Source organism: Macaca mulatta, chromosome 2, assembly GCF_049350105.2.
Source record: "Macaca mulatta isolate MMU2019108-1 chromosome 2, T2T-MMU8v2.0, whole genome shotgun sequence".
NCBI lineage: Eukaryota > Metazoa > Chordata > Mammalia > Primates > Cercopithecidae > Macaca > Macaca mulatta.
Genome location: NC_133407.1, coordinates 114311820 through 114335737, shown reverse-complemented (window position 1 = coordinate 114335737; position 23918 = coordinate 114311820). Strand labels below are relative to the sequence as shown.

At 39.8% G+C, this 23918-nt stretch overlaps 1 protein-coding gene and 1 pseudogene across 2 annotated transcripts in view; one reads left to right on the top strand and one right to left on the bottom strand.

Moving 5' to 3' along the window:
* The window catches only part of DOCK3 (dedicator of cytokinesis 3), a 698449-nt gene that overhangs the window by 519514 nt on the left and 155017 nt on the right, over nt 1-23918 (bottom strand). The gene's annotated exons all lie outside the window — the stretch shown is intronic.
* Nucleotides 2710-4090, top strand: LOC144338957 (hsc70-interacting protein pseudogene; annotated as a pseudogene).

The window sequence follows — 23918 nt, the reverse complement described above, 5'->3', positions numbered from 1 at the left end:
AACTTACAGGAAATAGACCAATTCCTTGAAAAACACCAACTACCACAACTCACTCAACCTAAAATAGATAATTTGAACGTCCTATATACTATTAAGAAATTTTAATTTATATTTTGAAAACTCCTAAAAACTCTGCAGCCCCAGATGGCTTCACTGCTAAATTCTACCAAATGACTGCAGAAGAATTAGCTCTAATTCTACCAAATCTCTACCATAGAATAACAGAAGAGGGCCAGGCACAGTGGCTCACACCTGTAATCCCAGAACTTTCAGAGGCAGAGGCAGGAAGATGGCTTGAGCCCAGGAGTTTGAGATCAGCCTGGGCATTTTGTAGAAACCCCATCTCTATTAAAAAGTTTAAAAATTATTCAGGTGCAGTGGCATGTGCCTGTAATCCCAGTTACTTGGGAGGCTAAGGTGGATCACTTAAGACCAGGAGTTCAAGACTGCAGTGACCTATGATCACACCACCGCATGCCAGCCTAGGTGACAGAGTGAGACCCTGTCTCTAAGAAAATTTTAAAAAGAATAAAAGAAAACAATATTCTTCAATACATTTTTAAAAGCTGGTACTACCCTGATACCCAAATTGAACAAAGACAATATAAAAAATCACAGACTAATATTCCTCATGAATATACGTATAAATATGCCTAATCAATTATTACTACATATAATTCAGTAATATGTAAGAGTTAGGCATTTTGAGGGTTATTCTAAGGATGCAATTCATCTTCAATATTCAGAAAAATCAATGTAATGTACCACATTAATAGTTTAAAGAAAACAATCATATAATCATATCAATTAATGCAGAAAATAAATATGACAAAATTCAACACATATTCATGATAAAAATAAAATTCTTGGAAACACCAAAACAGAAAATTTCCTCAACCTGATAGAAAGCACCTACAAAAAAAGTTACAGCTGGCTGGGAGCGGTGGCTCATGCCTGTAATCCCAGCACTCTGGGAGGTCAAGGTGGGCAGATCACTTGAGGCCAGGAGTTCAAGACCTGTCTGGCCAACATGGTGAAACCCCATCTCTACTAAAAATACAAAAATTCACCAGGCATACTGTAGTCCCAGCTATTCGGGAGGCTGATGTGGAAGGACTGCTTGAACTCAGGAGGCGGAGGTTGCACTAAGCTGACATCATGGCACTGCACTCCAGCCTCAGAGACAGAGCAAGACTCCGTCTCAAAAAAAAAAAAAAAAAAAAAAAAAAAAAACCTATAGTTAACATTAATTAGTGGTGAAAGAATGTATATATTTTCCTCCCAAGATCAGAAACAAGGCAAGGTCCACTTTCAACACTCATATCAATATACTGCTGGGAACTCTATCCAGTGCCATAAGGTAAAAATGTAAAAAGTAAATAAAAAGCATACAAGATTAGAAACAAAAAAAATTAAAATGCCGCCTAGAACAAGAGAATTCTGAAAGGTTGCAGATACAAATAAACATACACAAATCAATTATATTGCTATATGCTAGCAATAAATTCTGAAACTAAAAACACAGCACCATTTACACTCACTCAAAAAGAGTGATTCAGTTAGATATAAATCTAACAAAACAGACACACAACTTGTACGTAGAAAACTAAAAAACACAGATAAAGATATCAAATATCATACTATGCTTATGGAAGACTCAATAAAAGGATGCAAATTCTCCCAAATTGGTAAATAGGTTTAATATGATTCCCATAAAAATGACTTATATGGAAAGGCAGAGAGACTAGAAGAGCTAAAAATAATTTTGAAAAAGAATAAAGTGAAAATAACAGTCTACTTGATTTTGAGATTTATTATATAACTAATCAAGACTGTGCAGTATTGGCAAAGGAATTTACATATAGATCAATGAAACAGAGAACCTATAAACAGATCCATACAAACACATGCCACTAATCTTCTATAAAGATGCAATAGCAATTTAATGGGAGAAAATAACCCTTTCAACAAATGATACCAAAGCAAACGGACATCCATAAACAAAACTATAACCCTCAATCTAAGTTTAAAACATTCTATAAAAATTAACTTAAGATGGATCACATCTTAATTGTAAAACTGTAAAACTTTTAGAAATATAACACAGAATAAAAATTTCAACTTCTAGGGTTAGCCAAAAATCCACAGACTTGACACCAAATGGACAATCCATGAAAGGAAAAATTAACAGATAGGAATTCATCAAAATTAAAAACTATTTCTCTGTTCAAAAAAAGAAAACTGTCAAGAGCATAAAAGGACAGGTTACAGACTGGAAGAAAATATTTTCAAACCACACATCTGACACAGACTAGTATCTAGAATATGTAAAGAACTCTTCCCCCTTTCTATGCAGTCAAACTGAGCCAGCATCTGGGCCCATCATCAGGCCACACCTTCCTCAGTCACGCCCTCTGCATCCTGATCACTGACGACAACTAAGTGAGCTAGCTTCAGCAGGATCCAAACATTCTGCATACCAAAAAAAAAAAAAAAAAAAATGCGCTTCCTGAGGAAGTGGGTGGAGAACATGGAGGCTAAAGTATTATCTGTTATTTGCAAAGTTGAATCAGAAGAAAATATCAAGGAAAAAAACAGAGTAGGAAAGTAAAGGAAAACAAAAAGATAGATGAACCATTAAGTCAGGAAAGTGATCTAGAAATCAACAATGAAGATGTGATTGAACCAGATACTGACGCCTCTCAAGAAATGGGAAATGAAACTGTAAAGATAACTAAGAAGATGAAGATCAGGCAAATGGTAAGAAAGCGGCTGCGGCCAGGTGCAGTGACTCACACCTGTAATCCCAGCACTCTGGGAGCCTGAGGCAGGCAGGTCACGAGGTGAGGAGTTCGAGACCAGCCTTACCAACATGGTGAAACCCCATCTCTACTATACAAAAATTAGCCAGGCGTGGTGGTGCACACATGTAATCCCAGCTCCTCAGGAGGCTGAGGCAGGAGAATCGCTTGAACCCAGGAGGCGGAGGTTGCAGTGAGCTGAGATCATGCCACTGCACTCCAGCCTGGCAACAGAGCAAGACTCCATATCAAAAAAGATAAGAGAGGGGAGGGGAGGGGAGGGGAGGGGAGGGGAGGGGAGGGGAGGGGAGGGGAGGGGAGGGGAGGGGAGGGGAGAGGAGAGGAAGCGAGGCTGCCATTGAAGCCCCAGATAAAGGTGCACTACAGAAAGCCACTGTCTTGTTCACAGATGCCACCAAGCTGAATCCTCACTTGACCATTCTGTATGTCAAGAGAGTCAGTGTCTTTATCACATTACAGAAGCCAAACATTGCCATTCGAGACTGACAGAACAAATGAAATAAATTCTGATAAGGCTCAGCCTTACAAGCGGTGAGGAAAGCACACAAATTTCTGGGCCATTGGAAAGCAGCAGCTATAATCTTGCCCCTGACTATAAACTAGATTGTGATAAAGATGCTAGTGCAATGCTGAAAGAAGTTCAACTGAGGGCCAAGAAAATTGCAGAACATTAGAGAAAGGTTGAATAGAAGTATCAAGAGCAAGAAATCAAAGAAAGAATAAAAAGGGTTAAAGAAGGCTCCATAAGATCATGAGAGAGCTCAGAGGCAGAAGAAGCCAGATGACATTCAGGAGCTCAGTATGGCTCTTTTCAAGGTGGCTTTCCCAGGGGAATGCCTGGTAATTTTCCTGGAGCAATGTCTGGAATGGCAGAAATGCCTGGATGCAATGAAATTCTTAGTGATCTAGAGCAGCGGTGTTCAATCTTTTGGCTTCCCTGGACCACACTCAAAGAAGAATTGTCTTGGGCCACACATAAAATACAGTAACACTAACAAGAGCTGATGGGCTTTAAAAAAAAAAATCGCAAAAAAACTCATAATGTTTTAAGAAAGTTGACAATTTTGTGTTGGGCCACATTCAAAGCTGTTCTGGGCTACATATGGCCCATGGGCTTGACAAGCTTGATCTAGAGGTTCTTGCAGCCATGCAGGAAACAGAAGTTACGGTGGTCCTTCCAGGATGTGGCCCAGAACACAGCAAATATGTCAAAACACCAGAGCAACCAAAAAGTTATGAATCTCATCAGTAAATTGTCAGCCAATTAAGTGAAGCAAAATGCCCTTTGGACAAGTAAAACTCCCTAGGTGAAGGAAAAGCAAACTAGATCACCTAATAAATGTTACAATAATACAAACAAGTGTACCTCTGATCAAGACAACTAGAAGGCTTTGAAGATCATCTCTATCCCTCTTTCCCAAATGCAGCTGAATATTTTACTATGGTTTGCCATTAGGATATTCATTCAAATCATGTGTTCCTGCTAGAAATTACAAACTATAATAAAATACTAAATATTTATACTGAATAAAATACTAAATATTTTAAACCTTAAAACATTTAAAACAAAAGGATGTGTTAGTTCATATATTTTTCTTTAATAATCATTTTGTATTTTTCCCTGAAATCATTAGGCAAGGAAGATACTTAAGTATGGAAGATTTATTGCTCTGGTTTTAGTGAAATACAGGTTTACAAGTGGGAGACAAATAAAACTAATTTAAGTAGATAAAGTTTGAGTTGAATATATGATTAGTGAGCAATTTTGATTTCTCTTTTTAAATGATTTTTTTAACATGAATAATTCTGATAAAACTATTAATATTACCAGTATTTCAACAGAACCTGAGGAGAGACTGGAAGTACTTGGTATAGCAGCAGTAATCTTATTATGTTTTACATAGCATGCACCCTCGTGCCAGTTACATTTAAACCTTACATAATGGTAAAGAATTTTCTTTAATGCTCCAGTAGAGCTGGCTTATTCAGCTCTGTTCTTGTTCAATATATCAAGAAAATGTTTCATATTATTTCAACAGCGAACAGGCAAAGACTCTCAAAACACAACAGTTTTTTTTTTTTTTTTAATTCAAAAACTTAAAGAGGAAGAGACGATTGCAACTTCATTCTATGAGGCAAGCACTGCTCTGATACCAAAATCAGACAGGGACACAACAAACAAGAAAACTATAGGCCAATAATCCTGATCAACATAAATGCAAAAATCTTCTACAAAATATTAAATACTCAAATTCAACAACATATCAAAAACATAATTCATCATGATCAAGTGGGATTCATCCCAGGGAATCAAGAATGGTTAAACATATGAAAATCAAAAAACATGATACATCGCGTCAACAAAATCAGAGACAAAACCCGTATCATTTCAATGGGTGCTGAAAACGCATTGATAAAGTTCAAAATCCCTTCATGATAAAACCTCTAAACAAACTGAGTACAGAAGGAATTTACCTGAACACAACAATGGCCACACATAACAAACCCATAGCTAATATTATACTGAACGAACAGGGAAAAATTGAAAGTCTTTCCAAAGAGATCTCAAACAAGACAAGGATAAGACTTCCACCACTTTTATTTAACATAGTACTGCAAGTCCTAGCCAGAACAAACAGGCAAGAGAAAGAAGTGAAAGGGCACTCAAATTGGAATTTTAAAAATCCAATTATCCTTGTTTGCAGACAAAATAATTTTTTTTTTATTTTACTTTAACTTCTGGGATACATGTGCAGAACGTGCAGGTTTGCTACATAGGTACACATGTGCCATGTTGGTTTGCTGCACATATCAACTCATCATCTAGGTTTTAAGCCCCGCATGCATTAGGTATTTGTCTTAATGCTCTCCCACCCTTTCCCCACAACTCTGGTGTGTGATGTTCCCCTCTCTGTGTCCATGTGTTCTCATTGTTCAACTCCCACTTAAGAGTGAGAACGTGTGGTGTTTGGTTTTCTGTTTCTATGTTAGTTTGCTGAGAATGATGGCTTCCAGCTTCATTCATGTGCCTGCAAGCACATGAACTCATTCTTTTCTATGGCCACAATAACCTTATATTTAGAGAAACCTAAAGACACCACCACAAAAAAGCTCAGAACTGAAAAACGTATTTAGTGATGTTGCAGCATACAACCTCAACATACAAAAATCAGTAGCATTTACACATACTACCAGTGAAAAATCAAAAAAGCTATCTGATTTACAATCGCTACCAAAAATAAAATAAAATACTTAGGAATAAATTTAACCAAGTGGAAGATCTCTACAAGTAAAACTACAAAACACTAATGAAAGAAACTGAAGAGGACACAAAATAAATGGAAAGATATGCCAGGTTCATGGATTAGAAGAATTAATATTGTTAAAATGCCTATACTTTTTTCGTTTTTTAAATTTATTTCTAAGATATAGGGTCCCATTTCATCACCAGGCTGGAGTGCAGTGGAACAATTAGCTCACTGCAGCCTTGAACTCCTAGGCTCAAGGGATCCTCCTGCTTCAGCCTCCCAGGTAGCTGGGACTACAAATGCATCCACCATGCCCAGCTAATTTTTTCTTTTATTTTTTGCAGACATAAGGTTTTGCCATCTTGCTTAGGCAGGTCTCAAACTTCTGGGCTCAAGTGACCCTCCCACCTCAGCCTCCCAAAGTGCTGAGATTACAGGTGTGACCTATCACATCCAGCAAAATATACTTCCCAAAGCAATCTATACATTTAATGCAATTCCTATCAAAATACCAATGACAGGAGGAAAAGATGGAGCAAGATGCTGAAATAGAAAGCTCCACTGATCACCCCACTGAGAGGACAATTTAACAAAAAACAAAAGAAAAGAAAAAAACACCTTCATAAAAACCAAAACTCAGGCAAGTACTTACAGCATCCAATTTTAACTTTACGTTACTGAAAGAGAAAATGAAGAGGTAGAAAAAACAGTTTTGAATCACAGACACCACATTTCCCCCAACCCATAGCAGCTACTGCATGGTGCAGAGAATAATTCTGTATGCTGGGGGAGAAAGAGCGCGTAGAAATTGGGAGACATTGAACTCAAAGTTGTTCCATTAGAGCAGAAATAAAAACCAGAATAAATTTGGCTGATGTGTGCCCATGAAGAAAGCATTTAAACCAGCCCTAGGCAGAGGAGAATAGCTGATCTCAGTGATTGGAACTTGAGTTCCTGAAAGTCTCACCACCTCAGGCTAAAGACTCTGGGGCTCTAAATAAACTTGAAAGGCAGTCTAGGCCACAAGGACTGTAACTCCTAGGTGAGTCCCAGTGGCAAACCAGACCCAGAGCCAGTGGATTAGGAAACACACAATCTAATGAGAGAACAGCTAGGGTAGCTAAGAAAGTGCTGGCATCACCTCTCCCTTAACCCCCCAGGCTGCACAGCTTGCAGCTCCAACAGACCCCTTCCTTTTGTGTGAGGAGAGGAGAGGAAAGAGTGAAGAAGACTTTGTCTGGCATCTTGGATACCAGCTCAGTCACAGCAGTATAAGGCACTGCTCAGAGTCGTGAGGTCATGAGGTCCCCTTTCCAGGCCCTACCTCCCAGACGACACTTCTAAACATGCCCTGGGCCAGAAGAGAACCCGCTGCCTTGAAGGGAAGGGCAAAATCCTAGCAAAATTCATCATCTGCTACCTAAAGAGCCGTTGGGGGCCTGAATAACCAGGAGTGATACCCAGGTACTACATCAAGGGCCTTGGGTGCGAATCTGAAACTTGCTGGCTTCGGGCGAAACTCAGCACATTTCCAGCTGTGTTGGCTACCAGGCAAGCCTTCTGCTTGAGAAAAGTGGAGGGGGAAAGTAAAGGGGGCTTTCTCTTACACCTTAGGAACCAACGAGGTCACAGGTAGGTACAGAACAAAGCAGGCTCTTGGGTCCCTGATTCCAGGACTTGGCTCTTGGACAGCATTTTTGGACCTGTCCTGGGCCAGGGAGGAGCCCGCTGCCCTGAAGGGTGAGTCTCAGGCCAGGAAAGAGTCACCACAAGCTGACTGAAGAGCTCTTGGCCTTAAAATATTGGTGGTAGTCTGGCAGTAGGCCCCATGGGCCTGTGATGGCAGGGGTCACAGGATGAGGCTCCTTTGCCTTTGGAAAGGGGAGGAAAGAAGGGGAAGGATGGTGTCTTGTGGTTTTGGCGTCAGCTCAACTATGGTACAAGAGAACACAAGGCAGACTTCTTAGGTTTTTGACTGTAGTCCCTGGCTCCCAGATATCACCTCTAAACCCACCCAGGAACTGGGGAAACTCAGTACCCTGAAGGAAAGGACACAGGCCTGACTGGCTTTGCCACCTGCTCATTCTAGAGCTCCAGGGCCTTGAACAGACATATACAGTAGCCAGGGAGTGGTTACAGTAGGCCTTGGGTGAGACCCAGTGGACCTGGCTTCAGGTCTGACCCAGCACGGTCCTAGTGGTGGTGACCACAGAGGTGCTTGCGTCACTCAAACTCCAGCTTCAGGTGGCTCAAAACAGAGAGAGAGACTGCTTGTTTGGCAGAAAGTAAGAGAAGAGAACAAGAGTCTCTGTCTGATAACACAGAGAATTCTTCCAGATATTGTCCAAGACCATCAAGGTGGTCCCTCTACAAATCTGAAAAAACCACAGCATTAACTAGACTTGGGGTCTCCCCTAAAGCAGACACAGCTTAAATCACAACAGCCAAGTCCCTTTGAATTATCTGGAAGGCCTTCCTAAGAAAGACAAGTACAAACAAGCTCAATAAATAACTAACTCAAAGACTGCCTTAAATAACTAACTCTTCAATGCCTACCACAGACGAAACTCCACAAGTATCAAGACCATATCGAGGAAAATATGGCCTTACCAAATAAACTAAATAAGGCACCCAGAACCAAATCCAGAGAAACAGAGATACATGACCTTTCGGAGAACTCAAAATAGTTGTTTTTAGTAAACTCAAAGAAATTCAAGATAACACACAGAAGAAATCCAGAATTCTATCAGGTAAATTTAGCAAAGAGACTGAAATAATTTAAAATAATCAAGCCAAAATTCTGGAGTTGAAAAATGCAACTGACATACTGAATAATGCACCAGAGTCTGTTGAATCAAGAATGATTCATTCTGCAGAATGAATCAAGCACAAGAAAGAATTAGTGAGTTTTAAGACAGGCTATTTGAAAATACACAAAGGAGACAAACATTAAAAGAATAAAAAACAACGAAGCAAGATGACAGGATCTAGAAAATAGCCTCAAAAGAGCAAATCTAAGGGTTGGCCTTAAAGAGGAGGTAGAGAAAGAAATAGGGTTTGGAACTTTACTATAAGGAAAAAAAAAATTAGCCAGGCGTGGTGGCGGGTGCCTGTAGTCCCAGCTTCTCGGGAGGCTGAGGCAGGAGAATGGCGTGAACTCAGGAGGCAGCAGAGCTTGCAGTGAGCGGAGATCATGCCACTGCACTCCAGCCTGGGCCACAGAGCGAGACTCCATCTCAAAAAAAAACAAAAAAAAAAAACAAAAAGAAATAATAACAGAGAACCCTCCAAACATAGCGAGAGACATCCATATCCAAGTTCAAGAAGGTTACAGAACACCAAGCAAATTTAACCCACAGAAGACTACCTCAAGACATTTAATAATCAAACTCACAAAGATCAAGGATTTAAAAAAGGATCCTAAAAGCAGCAAGAGAAAAGAAACAAATAACTAACATACAATGGAGCTCCAACATGTCTAACAACAAACTTTTCCATGGAAACCTTACAGGCCAGAAGAGTGGCATAACATATTTAAAGTGCTGAAGAAAAAAACAACAACTTTTACCCTAGAATAACGTATACAGGGAAAATACATTTAAAACATGAAGGAGAAATAAAGGCTTTCCCAGATAAACAAAAGCAGATGGATTTCATCAACACCAGACCTGTCCTACAAAAAATGCTAAAGGGAGTACTTTAATCAGAAAGAAAAAGGATGATGACAAGCAACAAGTAATCACCTGAAGGTACGAAACTCATCGGTAATACTAAGTACACAGAAAAATACAGAATATTATATATAAAACTGTAACTGCAGTCTGTAAACTACTCTTATTCTAAGTAGAAAGAGAAAATGATTAGTCCACAAAAAATAATAACTACAACAACTATTCAGGAGAGGCAGTACAATAAAATATAAAAAGAAACAACAAAAAGTTGAAAAGCAGGGGAATTAAGTTAAAGTGAAGTTTTTCTAAGTTTTCTTTTTGCTTGTAAGTTTATGCTAACAGTGTTAAGCTGTTATCAGCTAAAAATAATGGATAATAAGGTAGTATTTGCAAGCCTCATGGTAATCACAAAAAAAAAATACAAGAGATCCAAAAAAAGCAAAAAATTAAATCATATCACCGGAGAAAAATATCTTCACAAAAAAGTAGAATGGAAAGAAAGAAAAAAGAGAAGACAACAAAACAACCAGAAAACAAATAACAAAAGAACAGGAATAAGTCCTTACTTATCAATAATAATGCTGAATGGAAAGGGACTAAACTTTCCAATCAAAGGATATTGCATGGTTGAATAAATGAAAACACAAGACCCAATGATCTTTTGCTTACAAGAAGCACACTTACCCTATAAAGGTACACGTGCACTAAAAATAAAAACATGAAAAAAGATATTCCATACCAATGGAAACCAAAAAAGAGCAGAAGTAGCTATACTTAGACAAAATAGATATCAAGACAAAAATTAAAAGAAGATTTGAAGAAGTACACTATATAACAATAAAGTGTCAATTCGGTAAGAGAATATAACAATTTTAAGTACATATGCACCCAACACTGGAGAACACAAATATACCAACCAAATATTATTAGAGTGAAAGACAAAGATAGACTTTAATACGATAATAGCTGGAGACATCAAAACCCCACTTTCAGTATTGGAGATATCTTCCAGGCAGAAAATCAACAAAGAAACATCAGACTTAATCTGCACTACAGATGAAATGAATCGAATAGATATTTACAGAACATTTCATGCAAAGGCAGCAGAATACACATTCTCTTCCTCAGTACATGCATTATTCTCAGGGACAAACTATATGTTAGGTCACAAAACAACTCTTAAAATATTTTTAAAATGGAAACAATATTAAGCATCTTCTTTGACCACAATGGAATAAAACTAGAAATCACAACAAAAAGATTTGTAGAAACTATACAAATATACGCAAATGAAACAACATGCTCTTGAATAACCAGTGGATCAGTGAAGTAATTTTTTAAAAAATTGAAAAATTTCTGGAAAGAAAACTACAGCAAAAGCAGTACTTTGATGGAAGTTTAGAGCTATAAGTACCTACATCAATAAAGAAGAAAACTTTAAACAATCTAACAATCCATCTTAAAGGACTAGCAAAGCAAGAGCAAATCAAACCCAAAATCAGCAGAAGAAAAAAAAAGATCAGGTCGCACATGGTGGCTCACACTTGTAATCCCAGCACTTTGGGAGGCCAAAGCAGGTGGAGTTTGCTCTCAGGAGTTTGAGACCATCCTGGCCAACATGACAAAATCCCATTTCTACCAAAAACACAAGAAATTAGCTGGGCATGGCAGCACGCGCCTGTGGTCCCAGCTACTCAGGAGGCTGAGGTGGGAGAATCACTTGAGCCCAGGAGGCAGAGGTTGCCGTGAGCTGAGATCACACCACTGACTCCAGCCTGAGTGACACTGAGACCCCATCTCAAAAAAAAAAAAAAAAAAAAAAAATCAGAGCAGAAATAAAATTGAAAGAAAGAAAACAATTTTTAAAAATGAAAAAAGTTGGTTTTTTGAAAAGTTAAACAAAACTGACAAACTTTTAGCCAGACCAAAAAAAAAAAAAAAAAACCAGATTATCCAAATAAATAAAATCAGGGATGAAAATGGAGACATTACAACTGATACTGCAGAAAAATAAAGGATCATTAGTGGCTACTATGAGCAAGTATATGCCAATACCACTAAATTGGGAAATCTAGAAGAAATTCCTAGACCTACAACTTACCAATATTAAACAATGAAGAAATCCAAAACCTGCAAAGACCAGTAACAAGATCAAAGCCATAATAAAAAATCAGCTTGGTGCAGTGGCTCACGCCTATAATCCCAGCACTCTGGGAAGCTGAGGCAGGTGGATAACTTGAGCCCAGGAGTTTGAGACCAGCCTGGGCAAAATGTTTCGTGAAATCCCAACTCTACAAAATATACAAAAATTAGTCAGGTGTGGTGGTGTGTGCCTGTAGTCCCAGCTACTTGGGGATCTGAGGTGTGAGAAATGCTTGAGTCCAGGGAGGGTGAAGCTGAAGTAAGCCATAATCATGCCACCACACTCCAGAATGGGTGACAGAGTGAGATCCTGTCTCCAAAGGAAAAACAAAAGCAGGCCGGGCATGGTGGCTCAAGCCTGTAATCCCAGCACTTTGGAAGGCTGAGGTGGGCAGATCACGAGATTAGGAGATTAAGACCATTCTGGCCAACATGGTGCAACCCTGTCTCTACTAAAAATACAAAAATTAGCTGGCTGTGGTGGCACGTGCCTGTAATCCCAGCTACTCAGGAGGCGGAGGCAGGAGAATCACTTGAACCCGGGAGGCGGAGATTGTAGTGAGCCAAGATCGTGCCATTGCACTCCAGTCTGGCGACAGAGCGAGACTCCGTCTCAAAAAAAAAAAAAAAAAAAAAAAAAGTCTCCCAGTAAAGAAAAGCCTGGGACCCAACGGCTTCAGTGCTGAATTCTACCAAACATTTAAAGAAGAACTAATACCAATCCTCTTTAAAATATTACAAAAAATAGAGGAAGAGGGGATACTTCCAAACCATTCTATGAGGCCATTATTACCCTAATATCAAAATCAAACAATGACACATGAAAAAGGAAAACTACAGGCCAGTATCTCTGGTGAACACTGATGCAAACATCCTCAACAAAATACTAGCAAAACGAATTCAACAGTATATTAAAGAGATCATTCATCATGATCAAGTAAGATTCATCCCTGGGACAGAAGGATGGCTCTACATACACAAATCAATGTGATACATCATTACCAACAAAAGACAAAAACCATATGATCATTTCAATTGATTATGAAAAAGCATCTGATAAAGTTCAAAATCCCTTCATGAAAAAAAAAACCCTCAAAAAAAACAGTAAGTAACTAGAAACACACCTCAACATAATAAAGGCCATATATGACAGACCCACAGCTAGTATAATACTGACTGCGGAAAAGCTGAAAGCCTTTCTTTCCTCTAAGATCTGGAACACTATAAGGATGCCCGCTTTCCATGTTTCTCAACATAGTACTGGAAGTCCTAGGTACAGCAATCAGACAACAGAAAGAAATACAGGGCATCCAATTTGGAAAGAAAAAAGTCAAGTTATCCTTGCAGATGATATAATCCTATATTTAGAAAAACCTAAAGACTACACACACACACACACACACACACACACAAATTCAGTAAAGTCACAGGATACAAAATGAACATACAAATGTCAGTAGCATTCCTATACGCTAATAGTGAACAATTTAAAAAAGAAATTCAAAAAGTAATTTTCTTTACAATAACCACACATAAAATTAAATCTATGAGGTAACCAAAGAAGTAAAAGATTTCTATCATAAAAACTATAAAACAAGGACTAAAGAAATTGAAGGGATGCCAAAAAATAAAAAACATTCCATGTTCATGGATTGCATGAATCAATGCTGTTAAAGTGTCTATAGTTCCCAAAGAAATCTACAGATTCAATGCAATCCCTACTAAAATACCAATGACATCATTCACAGAAACAGAAAAAAAATCCTAAAATATATTTGGAACCACAAAAGAAACAGAATAGCCACAGCTACCCTAAGAAAAAGAACAAGTCTGGTGGAATCACATTACCTGACTTCAAATTATACTAGAGAGCTATAGTAACCAAAAGAGCATGGTATTGCCATAAATAGTGGCATAAATATAGACATACACACCAAAGGAACACAATAGAGAACCCAGAAACAAACGTACACATCTACAGTGAACTCATTTTCAATAAAGGTGCCCAGAACATACACTGAGGAAAAGACATTCTCTTTAACAAATGGTGCTGGGGAACCTGAGTATCCACCTACAGAATGAAACTAGACCCCATCACTCACCATATAAAAATATCTAATCAAAATGGGTGAAAGGTTTGAATATACCCTCAAACTACAAAACTACTAGAAGAAAATCTTGGGGAAACTCTCCAGGTCATTGGTCGGTCAAAGCTTTGTCTTAAAAAAAAAAAAAAAAAAAAAGAGTTTCGCTTTGTCACCAGGCTGGAGTGTAGTGCCACGATCTGGGCTCACTGTCACCCCTGACTCCCTGCTTCAAGGGATTCTTCTGCCTCAGCCTCCCGAGTAGCTGGGATTACAGGCACATGCCACCATGCCCAGCTAATTTTTGTATTTTTAGTAGAGACGGGGTTTCACCATGTTGGCCAGGATGGTCTCGATCTCCTGACCTCGTGATCTGCCCACCTTAGCCTCCCAAAGTGCTGGGATTACAGGCGTAAGCCACTGTGCCCAACCCCGCCAAAAAATTCTTAATACCCCAAAAGAACAGGCAACAAAAGAAAAAATGGACAAACGGGATCACATCAAGTTACAAAGCTTCTTCACAGCAAAGGAAACAATCAACAAAATGAACAACCCACAGAATAAGAGAAAATATTAATGACCAGAATATATAAGGAACTCAAACAACTCTACAGGAAAAAAATCAAATAATCTGATCAAAAAACGGGCAAAAGATCTGAACAGACATTTCTCAAAAGAAAATATACCAACTGTAAAACAGGTATATGAAAAGGTACTCAACATCACTGATCACCAAAGAAATACAAATCAAAACTACAATGAAATATCATCTCACCTGAATTAAAATGGCTTATATCCAAAAGACAAACAATAACAAATGCTGGTGAGGATGTGGAGAAAAGGGAAACCTTGTATGCTGTTGGTGGGAATGTCAATTAGTACAACCACTATGGAGAACAGTTTGGAGGTTCCTCCAACAACTAAAATTAGAGCTACTATATGATCCAGCAATCCCACTGCTGGTTATATAGCCAAAAGAAAGGAAATCAGTATATCGAAGAGATACATGTGCTCCCATGTTTGTTGCAGCACTGTTAACAACAGCCAAGATTTGGAAGCAATCTAAGCATCTATCAACAGACAAATGGATAAAGAAAATGTGGTACACATATACAATTGAGTACTATTCAGTCATAAAGAAGAATAAGATCCTGTTATTTGCAACAACATGGATGAAACTGGAGATCATTACGTTAAGTGAAATAAACCAGGCACAGAAAGACAAACATCACATGTTGTCACTTATTTCTGGGATCTAAAAACCAAAACAACAGAACTCATGGAGATAGAGAGTAGAATGGTTGCCAGAGGGTGGGAAGGGTCATAGAGAAACAGAGGGTGAGGTGGAGATGGTTAATGTGTACAAAAAAATAGGGAGAATGTATAAGACCTAAAATTTGAAAGCACAACATGGTGACTACAGTCAATAATAACTGGACTGTACATTTAAAAATAACTAAAATAGTACAATTAGACTGTTGGTAACACAAAAGATAAAAGCTTGAGGGGATAGATACCCCATTCTCCATGATGTGATTGTTACACATTGCATGCCTGCATCAAAACATCTCATTTACCCCATAAATGTATAAATCTACTATGTACCCCCCAAAATTAAACATTAAAAATTAAAGAGAAAACCTCTGACACTCCTCACAGAAAGGGAAAAAAAATCTTAAAATGTATGTGGAACCACAAAAGACCCCAAACAGCTACTGCCGGGCAAAAAGAACAAGGCTGGAAGCATCATAATACCTGACTTCAAAATATACTACTACAAAGCGATAGTAACCAAAACAGCATGACTGGCATAAAAACACACATAGATCAATAGAACAGAATAGAGAACTCAGAAATAAGTCCACACACTTACAGCCAATTCATTTGCAACAAAGGAACCAAGAATATACATTGGAGAAAGGAGTCCCTTTAATAAATGGTGCTGCGAAAACTGGATATCCCTACGCAAAAGAACGAAACTAGATCCCCATCTTCAACCATATACAAAAATCAACTCAAAATGGATTAAAAACTTAAATGTAAGACCTAGCACTATTAAACTACTAAAACAAAACAAAATTAGAAAAACACTACAGGACATTGGCTTGAGCAAAAATTGTTGGGGAAGACCTGAAAAATCACAGGCAACAAAAGCAAAAACAGACAAATGGGATTACATCAAACTAAAGTTCTTCAAAGCAAACAATCAATAAAGTGAAGAAAGAACCTACAGAATGAAAGGAAATAATCTGCAAATTATCCATCTGTCAAGGGATTAATAACCAGAATATACGAAGAACTCAATAGCAAAAAAAAAAAAAAAAAAAAATCCAATTTGAAAATGGACAAAATACCTGAATGGACATTTCTCAAAAGATGTATAAATGGCTACAGGTATATTAAACAATGCTGCTCAATACCACTAATAATCAGGAAAATGTAAATCAAAACTACAATGAGATACTCACCTTACCCTAGTTACAATAGCTATTACTAGAAAGACAAAAAAATAACAACTACTGGCAAGTAATGTAGAGAACAGGGAAAGCACATACACTGTTGGCAGGAATGTAAAGTGACATAGCCATTACAGAAAACAATACAGGGGTTTCTCAAAAAACTTAAAAAGGACTACCATATGATCCAGCAATCCCCTGCTTGGTACATATCCGAAGAAAAAGAAATCAGTGTGTAGAAGATAGAGCTGCATGCCTATGTTTATTGGAGCACTACTGGCAATAGTCAAGATGTGAAATCACCCTAAGTGTTCATCAACACAAGAAGGGATAAAGAAAATAAAGCACATATACAAAACTGAATGTTATTCAGTGATAAAAACAAATAAAATCCTGTCATTTGCAGCAACATAAATGGAACTGGTGATCATTAGGTTAAGTGAAACAACATAGTCACACAGTTTGTTTGTTCTCAAGATGCCTGACTAGGGATGTTGGGTGCCAGCTCTTCTCAGAAAGAAGATCAAAGTTACTGGTGAATGGACAAATCCCAAAAGAAAAACTGAGAAAAAGTAGCCAGGACTTGTCAGAGTAGCCATGGGAAGAACATGGGATTCAAAAAGGAAAGTATCAAGAGTCTAGCAAAGATCAACCGCTGGAAAACTGGAGTCTCATGGAAAGGATAGGTGGGAGTACTTCTGTGCTGCGCTCACCCCTGTAACATTCTATGAATCACCAAACTGCTGGAAAGTCCCTCTGCCCTTGTAACCCAGAGCTATGGTATTGGTGATTATTTGGGAACTTCTCAAGGACAAAGAACTGGGTAGTCAGCTCACACAGGCTACCTACATTCCCCTCAGACCTGAACTGAGACAGACCATGCCATAGAGGTTCCGCACTTGTCGTAGGCCACTACCATGCCCAGGGACTCTCTGCCCTTGAGTCACAGCACCACCAGATCCCCTGCAAACATACCCTACAATCCACTCTGACTTTGACAAACACAGAGAACCACTGAGTCCCTGGGAAGCTGCAGGATGCCTGGAGATCTAACCCTCAGTGTAGGCCACCCATAAGGGAGGGGGAAGTGCAGCCCACCAAAGCCCTCGTTGGCACAAATAAAACACAGGAGTAGTGCCAATCACTGCAGGGGCCAGCATCAACACCCAGAAATGGCTGTGGAGAACGGGTCCTCTCCCACCCTAACTGCTCCCATTCATTGTTGCAGAAGCAGCAGCAGTTCTTCCCACTGGAGGAAGACACATGTGTACTTGCAGAAAGTGTTATTTGTGCTTTTCATGGTGGCTACACCCTTGCTGAATGTAAGCCCATGCCACTCGGGCCTACATGAAAGGAAGGGCCCAACTCCCCCTCCCTACACAAAATGGCAGTGTCCTGGCAATAAAGGACAGCCAATTCATGAAGTTGCCTGCTCTGGATTAGGGGAAGAGGCTCTGCCCAGAGCTCATTTGGTGGTAGCCATGAGAAGGGCTGCAGCCACATTGAAGCCAGGAATGAAAAGACAAAGTCTTTATGAAGTGAAGGTCATGAGCCCTACAACAAAGGCATGAGAGGGAAGCATACTGCACTCCTACCTAATAATGACGAGGAGCTGATGCACTCCTGAGCCCCTCCCCTAAGAACTAAGCACACTCCAACAGGATCACTTCCTGCCACCCCCACCAGCAGGGCAGGTGCTTCCACTTATCATCAGCCAACCTAAGGGAAAACCAGCTCTTACTCTTAAGCACCACCTACTGGATTTCAGCCTGAACTGTACCACCAAATAAAAGACATGCTGCCCAAAGGGCTTGGTGCTTGATAAGTTAAGCTTCCTGAGTTCTCTGTATCCTCAGCCCTGAAGGATATATGTAAGCTAATTCATCCAATACATCACTACAACAAACAGTATCTGAGAAAGCTGCCACACAGAAGATACCCACAACCAGGGAACCCATACAGAGCCTTGGCCCCCTGAAAGCACCCAGGAACTAAGCCAAACGATTATGCACATCCAGACAAGCAACTGCTAAAAGAAATCATCGCCACCAAATCAATCACACAAGAAATGCTCAAAGGAGTTCTAAAGATGAAAAGGAAAGATACTTGCTACCATAAAAGCACACGTAAGTATAAAGCTCACATATCATATAAAGCAATTATACAATTGAGACGGCAAAGCAACTAGCTGACAATACCATCACATGGACAAAATCTTACATAGCAATATTAACCTTGAACATAAAATAAATGAAACAGCACATTTAAAAGACAGAGAGTGGCAATTTGCATTAAAAAAAAAAAAAGAACCAACCTTCTGCTGCCATCTCATATGTAATGACACCCAAAGGCTCAACATAAAGGGATAAAGATCGCACAAATGCAAAGCAAAAAAACAGAGACGGTGTTGCTCTTATTCTATGAGATAAAACAGACTTAAGACCAGCAACAAGAAAAAAAAGACAAAGAAGGCCATTATGCAACAACAAAGGGGTTCAATTCAAAAGAAGATTTAACTATCTCAAATATATACACACCCAATATCATACCACCCAGGATATAGAACATATACTACCAAAATTACAAAAAGAGACAGAGAGCCATACAGCAATGGTGGAGAACTTCAATACCCACAGACAGAACTAGACACATCACTGAGGCAGAGAAAAAAGAAACTGTGGACTTAAATTAAATTCTTCACCAAATGACCTAATATTCATCTACAGAATACTCCAGGCAACTACCACAGAATATACCTTTTTCTCATCTGCAGATGGAACACTCTCAAAAATTGACCATTGGGGAGTGGAAAAGATGGCTGACTAGAAGAAGCTAGTGTATGTGTCTCTCACAGGAACAAAAGGCGTGAGTAAATACAACACCTTAACTGAAACATCCAAGTACTCACACTGGGATTAATCAAGGAAACAACTTGACCCATAGAGAACAAAGAAAAGCAAGACAGGACAACGACCCACCTGGGAGCAACATGGAGCCAGGAGATCCTCCACCACCCAGCAAAGTGGTGAGTGAATAAGCAACCCTGGAAAACCATGCTTCTCCCACAGATGTTTGCGACCCTCAGATCAGGAGATCCCACTAAACCAGGACCTTCAGTCTTCAGTCTGAGCTACGCAGAGTCTCAGCAGAGCAGTCCCTCAGGCATGCATGGAGACCCTGGAGCCCTAGATACTTGGGCTTCCAGCAAAAGTAACCAGAGCTACAGCAAAGTGGAAGGTTAGGCTGCTGTATGTACCCCTAGGAAAGAGACTGAATCCAGAAAGCTCAGCAGCAATGGCCTGCAGGCCACACTTCCATGGCACCTCAGAAGATACAACCCACTGGCTTGGAATTTCAGCCAGCTGCCAGTAGTGGCATTGAACCTCCCTAAGAAGGAGCTCCCGGGCAGGGGGAAGGCTGCCATCTTTGCTGTTTGGGTGACATGGCCATTCCAGACTTTGGGCTTTGGAGTCTCTGAAGCGAGCAGGGACTGAACAGGACCCCAAGCACAGCACATCTGCTCTACCAAAACATGGCCTACTTTTTCAAGTAGGTCCTGACCCATTACTCCTCACCAAACAGGACCTCTCAACCATGGTCTCCAGCCACTTCCTACAAGTGGCTGTGGGCCAGCAGCCAGTTTGTATCTAGAATATACCCCAAGCATACAGTAGCAGCCCTTTGGAAAAATGGCCAGACTATTACATGAGTACCTGTTCCCATAACTCCTCACTGGGCAAGTCCTCCAGGCCTGAGCCTCGAGCCAGCCCCCACTAGAACTATCAAGCCAATACCAACTCAGCAACTCCCTGACCAGAGCCTCCAGGGGCAACTGAAAGCCTCTCTGGCACTGCTTCTGCAATGGAACTGCCCTTCCTACCCTCGGAATAGAGGAAGAAAAGACCCTAAGGGCCTTATCCACACCTCCAACAAGCTGCAGTCGACCCAAAAAGAGGAGGCCATTCTGTCTCCTGCAGGTCCCATACAACCCCCACGGCTCATCACCAGACAAGAAACCCCTGACTTGGGCCGACAAACCCTCCATCATGGACTGACTGCACTGAGCAAATTCTGACCTGCATCTCTCTGGGTTGGGGTCCCCAAGAGTCAACCAAACGACCCTTGGCCACAACCAGTACCAAGATCTCTTCCTCTGCTGCCTCTAAGCTGGGAAAGAAACATAAACACTCGGCACAGAGTTGCAGTGGGCAGTCAAGAAGTACAAAGTCATAAATTACAGCCAGCACTCAAGAAAGAGGGGAACCCACACTTTCACAGCATTGAGAGGGAACATGGCTGCAACTGTGAGGAAACACAGGGAAGCCACACAACCAAGCAAGAGTCTAAAACTGACCAATGAGCCTAAGTGTCACCTTCTGGATTATACCCCCAAGCTTCAACACCAAAAATACCTCACTAACATAACCCCCTCTGAAACGAGAGACAAGAAGTCAGCTTGATATAAAACCCCCGCACAAAGCCTCAGCTTAGTGAAAACATCCAGCAAAGTCTACTGACTGTACTCAATCTATGCTGTAGTTAAAGGAACATCCTCGTGCAGAGATGAGAAAATACCAATGCAAGAACTCTGGTAACTCAAATGGCCAGAGTATCATATGTCCTACAAAAAAATCACACCGGGCCGGGCGCAGTGGCTCACACCTGTAATTCCAACACTTTGGGAGGCCAAGTCAAGAGATTGAGACCATCCTGGCCAACATGGTGAAACCCAGTCTCTACTAAAAACACAAAAATTAGCTGGGCAAGGTGGCGTGTGCCTATAGTCCCAGCTACTTGGGAGGCTGAGGCAGCAGAATCACTTAAACCCGGGAGGCGGAGGATGCAGTGAGCCAAGATCAGGCCACTGGCACTCCAGCCTGGCGACAGAGTGAGATTCTGTCTCAAAAAAAAAAAAAAAACCACACCAGTTCTCCAACAAGAGTTCTGGACCAGGCTGAATTAGCTGGAATGACAGAAACAGAATTCAGAATATAAGTAGAAACAAAAATAATCGAGAGTCAGGAGGATGACAATATGAAACCCAAGGAAAGTAAGAACCACAATAAAGTAATACAGGAGCTGAAGGACAAAATAGTCGATATAAAAGGAACCTAATGGGTCTGACAGAACTGAATAACCCAATACAAGAATTTCACAGTGTAATCACAAGTATTAACAGCAGAATAACCTAGCTAAGGAAAGAATGTCAGAACTTGAATACTGGTTCTCTGAAATAAGACAGAGAAAAATAAAGAAAAAAAGAATAAAAAGAAATGAACAAAACCTCTGAGAAGTATAAAATTATGTAAAAAGAGGCCAAATTTATGAATCATCGGCATCCCTGAAAGGGAGGGCGAGACAGCAAACAACCTGGAAAATATATTTCAGGATATCATCCATGAAAACTTCCCGAACCTTGTTAGAGAGACCAACAAGTCAAATTCAGGAAATACAGAGAACTCTTGCAAGATTCTACACAAGAAGATCATCCCCAAGACACATAACCATCAGATTTTCCAAGGTTGGAATGAAAGAAAGAATGTTAAAGGCAGATAAAGAGAAAGTGCAGGTCACCTACAAAGGGATCCCCATCAGGGCAACAGCAGACCTCTCAGCTGAAACTCTACAAGCCAGAAGAGACTGGGAGCCTATGCTAAACATTTTTTATTACTATTATATTATTATTACATTTTAAGTTCTAGGGTACATGTGCACAACGTGTAGGTTTGTTACATAGGTATACATGTGCCATGTTGGTTTGCTGCACCCATCAACTCATCATTTACATTAGGTATTTCTCCTAATGCTATCCCTCCCCCTACCCCCCATCCCACAACAGGCCCCCGGGTGTGATGTTCCCCACCCTGTGTCCAAGTGTTCTCATTGTTCAATTCCCATCTATGAGTGAGAACATGAGGTGTTTAGTTTTCTGTCCTAGTGACAGTTTGCCCAGAATGATGGTTTCCAGCTACATTCATGTCCCTGCAAAAGACATGAACTCATCCTTTTTTATGACCACATAGTATTCCATGGTATATACATGCCACATTTTCTTAATTCAGTCTATCATTGATGGACATCTGGGTTGGTTCCAAGTTTTTGCTATTGTGAATACTGCCACAATAAACATACATGTGCATGTGTCTTTACAGTAACATAATTTATAATCCTTTGGGTGTACACCCAGTAACGGGATTACTGGGTCAAATGGTATTTCTAGTTCTAGATCCTTGAATAATCGCCACACTGTCTTCCACAATGGTTGAACTAATTTACACTCCCACCAACAGTGTAAAAGTGTTCCTATTTCTCCACATCCTCTCCAGCATCTGTTGTTTCCTGACTTTTTAATGATCGCCATTCTAACTGGTGCGAGATGGTATCTCATTGTGGTTTTGATTTGCATTTCTCTGATGGCCAGTGATGATGAGCATTTTTTCATGTGTCTGTTGGCTGCATAAATGTCTTCTTTCGAGAAGTGTCTGTTCATATACTTTGCCCACTTTTTGATGGGGTTGTTTTTTTCTTGTAAATTTGTTTAAGTTATTTGTAGATTCTGGATATTAGCCCGTTGTCAGATGGGTAGATTGCAAAATGTTCTCCCATTCTGTAGCTTGCCTGTTCACTCTGACAGTAGTTTCTTTTACTGTGCAGAAGATCTTTAGTTTCTGTGCACAAACTAGAGGAAATAAATAAATCCTGAAAAGAATCTCCCAAGATTGCATCAGGAAGAAGCTGAAGTCCTGAACAGACCAGTATCAAGTTTAAAAATTGAATCAGTAATAAAAAACCTACCAAGCAAAAAAAGCCCTGGACCAGGCAGATTCACAGCCGAATTCTACCAGACGTACAAAGAAGAGCTGCCACCAATCTTACTAAAACTATTCCAAAATATCAAGGAGGAGGAACTCCTCCCTAACTCTTCTACTAAACCATTATCATCCTAGAACAAAAAGCTGGCAAGGACACAACAAAAATAGAAAACTATAGGCCAATATCCCTGATAAACATAGATGGAAAAATCTTCAACAAAATACTAGTAAACTGAATCCAGCAGTGCATCAAAAGATAATTCATCACTATCAAAAGGGTTTGATTCCTATGATGTAAAGATGATTAAACATATGCAAATCAATAAATGTGGTTTACCACATAAATTTTTTTTAGAAAACATATGATCATCTCAAATAGATGCAGAAAAATCATTCAATAAAATTCAACATCCCTCATGATAAAAACCCTCAACAATCTAGGCATCACAGAAACATACCTCAAAATAATAAGAGCCATAGATGACAAACCCACAGCCAACATCATAATAGGCAAAAGTTGAAAGCATGCCTCCTAAGAACTGGAACAAGGTAAGAATGTCCCCCGACACCACTCTATTCAACATACTACTGGAATTTTTAGCTAAAGCAACCAGGTGAGAGAAAGAAAAAAAAGGCCATCACAGCAAAAGAAACTATCATCAGAATAAACAACCTACAGAATT